This window comes from Vicugna pacos, chromosome 15, assembly GCF_048564905.1.
Source record: "Vicugna pacos chromosome 15, VicPac4, whole genome shotgun sequence".
NCBI lineage: Eukaryota > Metazoa > Chordata > Mammalia > Artiodactyla > Camelidae > Vicugna > Vicugna pacos.
This window is the reverse complement of record NC_133001.1, coordinates 46,503,552-46,511,618: the sequence shown is the minus strand read 5'-3', so window position 1 is coordinate 46,511,618 and position 8,067 is coordinate 46,503,552. Positions and strand designations below refer to the sequence as shown.

Here is an 8,067-nt window from a genome sequence, read left to right as displayed (position 1 = left end):
ACTGTGCTTTGTTTACCACTATAAACCCCCTTTTCAGCGGCAAGCCTAGCACATAGGAATTATTAGTTAGATGAACAAATAAATGAATGGATCAACTGCTGCACATCCAGACCTGGAATGTTTGGTATCAGTGGAATTGGATCCCCAAACATACTGCTACAAATTTTTTTAACGTGAAACTGACTGAAACAATGTCAACTAAGAAGTAGCATAATTTCTTATGTTTATCTGGCATGGTATGAGTTATGACTACTCCAAAATGAAAATAACATTGACCGACATGGGATTTTACATCCGAATGAGATGTTTTCCCTTGAAGGAGCCATCATTTTTGTATATTGTGCTTCCAGTTATGGTGTAATTGTCTAATTGGTAACTCCTGCTTTTGTTGATGGCAAAGCAAATTTACAAGACAAAAAAAATAAAAGCCTCATTATTTCATTTTCATTTTGGATTTCAGTCTCAAAATAAAAACTTTCCAGCTCAGGTAAGGCATGAGTATCTACTCTGATTGCACCGTTCCTTTGCAATCTCCTCCTGACACAGTTCTTCATTCACAGATGATCAGACAGATAACTAGAAGTTATTAAGCATTTGAGAAGAGAAAAATGAAGTAAATTTGAAAGAAAATGCCAACAATGAAAGAATAAACAATGACCCCTGAGGAAAATAGACAAATCAGTAAACAGAAGCAAGCGTAACAAAACGTATTCATAAAACAAGACCAGACTGTTTTAAATAGAGCAACTGGACAATAAAAATACATATGTCTGCATACATTTTCATATATAAAATTATATAATGTGTTGATATTTATCAACTACAAAATACATACTTGATAAATTGCTTATGGTTTTTTTGGAAAGTAAATAATATGAATTACCAAATGGACTTGGATTAAAAAAACAAGATGACTATCTGCAAATATAGTTGAAACACATGCTTGGAATATAGCTAAACAAAGAACACAGCAGTGAAAGAGGAGTGAAAGGTAAGCCCACTGAAAAGGAAGCCACAGATTTTCAGCTTCTGCCCAGTAAGAGGTCCAGGATGAGAAAGCAGAAACAATGGAAGGGAAGAAATAATCAGAGAAACAATAGATCTAAGGGAAAGCAGGGCCAGATTTGAAACGTCTGTCCAGGTTATATGAAACAGAACTAATGAAAAAAATTAAACCTGGACATGCATTCATGATTGTTTACAACTATAAGGATAAAGAGAACATTACAAAATTATTCCAAAGTGAAATATGTTCCTTATTCCAGATAATGAGAGTTCTTACCAGGAATACTGCATCTGTATAAAAATGATCTATCTTCACAATCTTGATAAAAAAAACATTTTCCAGTGACTTGGAGATCAAGTCAAATCATGAATAGGCATAGGATATTGGGAACAAATGCAAAAGAAGCCTGTCCACATGGGTAAAACAAAGATTGGTAACTGAACCTGATCTGGAAATGAGATAGTTTGTCAGTTATTGACCCCTGGTAGATTCTTCTTTAAGCAGTAACTTTTAATAATAGTAGGTTACATTTTCTTCTCCAAAGAGCCACTCATTCTATTTACTTCCATACTGAATTGTGCTTGAAGTTTTATAATGATATTAGTCATCACGTTTTAAAATCAAACTATAGACACAATTTAAAAAATCCAATTATAGATGCGGGATGGAATGCAATATTATTACTCAATGCAAATTAACAAAATGGCCAAGATAAATGGAACAGGAGTAGTAGGAATGTTAATAAAGAAAAAATAAGTGCCCTAATTCTACATCTTTCATTAAAGAAAGAACAACAGGTTCTGTCTAAAATGGATGCATCAGGGAATTGGTAATTTAAACTTATTATTTATTAATGATGTCATTCAAGAGAGAAATGAAATACTTGCTCACTCATTCATATATACTACAATTAGACAGTAAAGTTGGGGAGGGTAGGTGTTTGATGGTGTAAATATAAAACATCTCTAATTTTCATGTTATTTCAAAATCTGTTGATGATATATCACAGATCTGTGAGTTCACTATTTAAGGGAAAAAGATAACCACATAAAACAAGACAATGAGCTCATAACAGTATTTGTCTCTAAGAAGTAAAACTAAGCTTGGGTAGGGGAAGGAAGCTCTTAACTTTCTTTAAAAATTAATTAATCTATCTATCATCTATCTATCTATCTATCTATCTACCTACCTACCTACCTATCTTTGATGTGTGGATTTTTTTTATCCAAAGGCATAAATTAGCTCTATAAATAATAAACTACCGGGTGAATAGATAATTTTAAAATGTATGTACCCTGACCTAATATCTTCATTTATTCACCATAATTGGAGTTAAGAATCAGGACTGGTTTTCACAAATCTCTCCTCAAAGGACAAAAACTCAGCATTGGAGAATATGAAACATATTGTCAATGCCAGGACCCTTCCCGGTAGTGGTCTCTTACAGTCTTGAGGACAGCGTAGATTTAGGTTACAAAATCTTTAAACAGTACTAATTAATATCACAGTGCTAGTGGTACCTCAGTGGAGTTCACACTTTTCAACCAACTCTAAAATGACCCACATAGAGAACGCCAGTTTCCACATTTAAATGTCTTCTTCCATTTTCAGTCTTCTCACAACTGTGCCTTCTGTTCTCAAGAACATTCAAGCAACCATGAGTTCATAACTAGAGGGTTTTGATGTTTATTGTTCCCAAAGATTCTACGTCTTCCTTTTACATTCCATAAAGTCACTGCATTCTGTACTTCCCTTTGCTCCATCACTTTATGTGTCAAACAGAAGGCTATCATAGATAAGCCAATCAGAACGAAAGGACAATCTGCATAAAAGCTGAGAAGCATTTAGCCTCAAGGAAGAAATGATCCATCTCTCGTACCCACATAGAGAAAACGACAGAGGTTAGTACAATGTAAATCAAGATGTTTTTCTGTTTCTCCAGGTTCCAGAACTGTCTACTTGAACAGTAGACTTAATGTGATTAATATTAAGTCATTGGAGCATTTGTATATCCAATGCTTACCCTTTAATATTAACAGAAAGTACTCATGTTTTTTTTTTGAGAATATAAGCTTTATATTCTCAGTGTGTAAAAGCAGTGTGTGCTGGACTGTTTGACTCCAAAGAGAGTTCTCAGACTAAGCATATTAGAAGGCAGCAGCCTCCTTACTGGACTGCTTTCTAGAGCACACCACTCATTAGATGGGTAAGCACTGGACTGTTAAATACCAGATACAGTGATAGTCACACATAGGGATTTCAGTGTCCTTTGAAGGATGAGCCCATTTCATTAAGTGTTAAATGAACAACCAGAAATAAAGGGGCATCTCATTATGTATCTGTCACCAAATTTGTTTTTCCATTCTATCCGCTAAGCACATTTCCATTCTGGCACCAGAGGTGGAGAGATTACAACTGTTGGGTACACCTTGCTTAAGTGCTAGCTGGTAAGATAGTTAAATCTATCACATTTTGGAAGACAGCCATGCTAACCACTATACCACCAACACGAATATATCACATTTTGGATTTTAAAATGTAATGTGTATAAATAAAGGTTTTATAGACTTCAAGGAACTGACACATTAGGCAAGCCTTCAACATCAGAACCAAGTTTATTCCACTTTGCATGCTTGTGCATGTAAGTAGTTTAAAATCAAATGCAGAAATATTACTTAGTAAATAGAATTATGAAAATGACTGTGTTCTTTCTAAGTCAGGACCAACCCTTCTCACCTTTTGTTTCTCTATTATTCCTACCCCATCAGATGCCAGGACCTGAAATAGCCTAGAGCACTTCCTGTGACAAAATCAAACTCTCTAGCTAACAGAGCCTGTACTGCATATTAATTCCATGCATTATACAACCCTAAGTACCAGCAAGACTAGATTCCAAATCTTTACTTTGGAAATTGAAAAGATGAGACACAGAAAGTAAATACACGTGGAAAGGACCACACAGAACGCAGAAAACAGGCCCAGGGATCTGAGGAGTTTTTAAGATCAGCCTGGGATGAAAGGGAGATACTGGTTTGAGAGACCGCATGCCTCAAGTGCAATGATCCACAGCATATAGCAATTGCCCTTTATCTATCACTTTTAGTTTGGATGGCATCCATCTCCAGTTTCAATTCTGTATCTAGTGACATTGAGCTTTAGAATATCATATTAGGATGGAAAATATTCTGGTCTCAAGGGCATGTTCCATAATTCCCAGACGCATATCCTTCTAAAGCCACTGGAGCCTGCGGCTGTGATCACTGTTTCCTCGTTCCTTGCCCTGATACTGTGTGATCCTTTAGCTGATGTTTTTTAAATGCTGTATTGTAATCAGGATCCTTCCCTGGTTTTACTGGAGAATACTATTTTGGGAAAGAATATATGCAGTGGGGGCGGTTGGCTTCTGGAATAATGCCAAACATTACAAGATTAAGGATATAGTGAATATCTTTTGTTCTAGGGAGAACCCCCAACTCATTACTCAAGACCAACAGCATCCTAATTTTCATGCTGCTACCAAATGTGAGGATGTATACCATATTTGGGTCGCCTTCCACGAGATACATATGTGAACTGTATCCTTTAATGCCTCACAACTAACTCGGCTGATACCAAAATAAAGCCAAATCATCTTCTCTTAGTGTATGCTTCTGAAGTGGTCAGAACTTGATCTGCAGACATTCTTGAGACTTCACATGAAAGGAGACCACCACAAAATACACTAATCGTGGTGCATGTTTAAGATACTTAGTTTCCTTCTGTTTTCTCTAAAATGACCCACACTGAGAAAATTGCTTAACATGCACAAGGTAAGTCCCATTTTATAAGCTACTAATGGAGAAGCTGCAGCAACTAATTAGCTCCAACCAGTTCAAGTCAAACTGTTATTAACAAAATCTGAAAGTTAAATAGAGGTTCATTATTCCCCTAGTCATTGGCTTCCCCTCCCTGGGGAGTGTTTAACTTGTAGCCACGGTTTTGGCTTTGCTTGATTAAATCTCATTATGAGAATGGAATAAGCACTTGTGCCCAAGTCTGAAGGAACCCAGAGGTGTGCCAAGCCATCCATTAGGCTGGAGACGGTTAGAAATCAGCATGGCAGACACTTCCCTTCCAGTTCAACCTGGAACATGGTGAAAAATATCATTCCAAGGCTTCTGCTTTTCCTTATGGGGTCCTTTTACACTTTGCTGAAAAGTGGTCCATCTGTATCTTTTAACACAAGAAAAGCATGGTTAAATAGCTGTGTTACTTTCTACTCTTCTAGGAACCCTTCAAGGGAGCACAGGGGACACTGCATGTCCAACAGACAGTGTGGGACAGTTGTCAGTACATAAAGAGGGAACCAAGATAGTGTTTCAGTCCATTCTCCAAAGAGAGCAAAGGCTGAGGCAGGCCTAGAGCTTAACCATCAGGGATGAGCCCAGGAAGCAAGAACAGCCTTGCAGAAGTTAACCCATAACCTGCCTTTAACCCTCCTCCTGCTTATAACACTAACTCTGTTTGTCACACCCAGCAGTAAAAGATAAGAGATTTACAGACAGAACCTCTGTATGGGTCCATAGGCACTTTTATCCTCTCTCTACCTTCAGCTGGGAGGGATGTGTTGATACATATAATAAAACTTTATATACATGTGAAATTTGTTTGATATCTACCAGTGGACTAAAATAGCATTTATAACTTGTGGTTTATTACATTTGATTAGATCACATATGATTTAGGTATTCGAATTTGTAGATTAAGGGTAAAGCCATGCTTTGCTGGAAAAAAAAAATCTCATAGATTCTAGAGTTGGTGCCTGAAGAATAGCACTTAAATTTTGGCTCTTTCTCCCAATTCCTTGGGTAAATCACCTGTGACTGGCAGGACCATCCCCATTTGCAGTCCCAATTGTGCATCTCTAACTATGGAGCAAACACAGGTAAGCAGGTGTCTTTGCTGCAGAACAGTTTAGAATTTAAAATTGTACGTTAAAATAAGATTTAAAATGTAATCTTCACACAGATTGTTCAAAAAGGGAAGAGAATATACAGCACATCTCAAAGCTATTTTCTTTTTAAACCACAAACCTATGTTTCTTCATACACAGGAATTCCATGGCACAGTTTGGAAAAATATTGGCTAACCCTTCTCAATCTGGCATGACCAACATTTTCAATCAGATAGTTCTTTATTATAGGCAACATTCAGCACATTATAGAAGGCATAGCAGGAACTCTGGCCTCTACCCACTAAATGCTAATGGCAACCCTCCCACTCCCGATCATGACAATAAAAATATGTCTCCAAACATTTCCAGAGGCCCCCAAGGGGCAAAACTGCCACTGATACAGAACCACTGGACGAATCAACTTTCAGGTGCTCTTGGAGCCAGCCTGTGACAGTTCCCTGTTCAGGAAAAAAATGTCCTACAGACCACTGGGAGGCTGTATATGGTAGTCAATAACAGTCCAGGATCTAAAGGTAAAGTTTGAGGGTTTAAAGCCAAGGTCTACCACATGTGTTGAGTACCATGGGACTGACCACATGGGAGCTTTACTTTTTGCATCTGCAAAATGGTGGTAATAATAACAGTACTTATTTCATGTAGTTGTTATAAGGCTTAAATAAAATTGGGTTTAAAAATCACTTAGTACAACTTCCAGAAAAAGTAAAGGATGTGACACATATCAGCTCTAATATTCTCTCTGGAATTCATTCTCTGTTAACCTTAATCCATTTCATTGTTCATTATGTCTAAAAGTCACTTGCATTCTTAGAAACAGGTTACATCCCAAATAATTTCCTTTTTCCTATCAATTATATATTTTTTTCCCTTAAAGTTCATTTATCAAACAACTTTTTGTTTGAATCTTCTTTGTTGCCCGTCTATAGCAGCTTAGTGATGGGGTTCTGATTCACTTGGAGTCATGGAAAAATACCTTGTTCTCAAGTTTCTGGTTCTGGAAATTTCACTCTAACCCTTCCAAACACAGACAGCACAGGTTCAGTGCAAACTGACCATGAATGCGTAAAAATACAATAATGACACAAAATAAGACGATCTAAATTCTGTTTTCCTTGAAAACAACAAAAAAAAAATTTTCTTGATTTTGAACTCAGTTTGTCAGCAACTAAGAGAACTAATTTAGTTCTACATTTTTCCTCTCAGAAATTTTGCAAAAAACAACTACTTTAAATGACGCCATCTCTAGATGTCTACGCAATGAAGCAATGATTGATTTTTGATTCATTTCTGATAAGGCTACTTTTGGTCAATTACTGACCATGCCAGGAGTGCTCAGGGTTCTTTTAGTATATGCCCTGACACCACTACGTGACTTGGCTAATCAGTTATTCCAAAGTCTTTGGCATGCTCCCTGTTTGATGACTGGATCAATATTTCTATGGCTGATATTCGTAACAGATCTCATTCTCTGGGCACATAGCTTGGCGTTCTGCATTTCATGGTCAATTTGCATACAGCTAAAGAAATGTTCCCCCAGCTATCTCTGATCAGTTGAGGAACAGATATATCAAATAACTATAACTATCCTAGAGGAAAAACTGATGTAAATCAGTTAAAATGCCTTTCTGGAAGTCTACAGTTTATCAGCTAAGTTATGATCCCTTTACATTTTCACTTTGTGCTGAGATACATAGAACAATGCCAGATGACACAATGACAAAATAGCATGTTCCCACACTGGAATCTTTAACAGCTCTGAGACTGTGATTCAGATATAGCTTGCACTTGACATTAGCATTGAGAAACCCCCAAACTTAGGGCTAAGGTATTCATAAAACTACAATTTCATTCAACTGGCAAAATCCATATTGCTTAACAGAGATTGTCCCACTTAAAATCAGAGATGACTAACTCTCTCCATTAATTCTGACAGTTCATCATGAGGGCTGTTCCTACTGATAAGATCTCCTCTTCAGAATTTCCACCTGCCATGAACCTATTTTAGATTTTTATGGAAAGAACACTGTAATTTTTTTTTTTTTGGTTTAGAAACCACTGTTAAGCTAAATGATTGTTCACATGTTTGTTTCATTCATATCTTCATTTGATT

At 36.8% G+C, this 8,067-nt stretch overlaps 1 long non-coding RNA gene across 1 annotated transcript; it reads left to right on the top strand.

Moving 5' to 3' along the window:
- The first annotated feature begins 2,747 nt into the window (after nucleotides 1–2,747).
- Nucleotides 2,748–4,641, top strand: LOC140685906 (uncharacterized). Its single transcript, XR_012059365.1, has 2 exons — nucleotides 2,748–2,907; nucleotides 4,467–4,641. It is a non-coding gene; the product is annotated as an uncharacterized lncRNA (long non-coding RNA).
- Nucleotides 4,642–8,067: the final 3,426 nt, after the last annotated feature.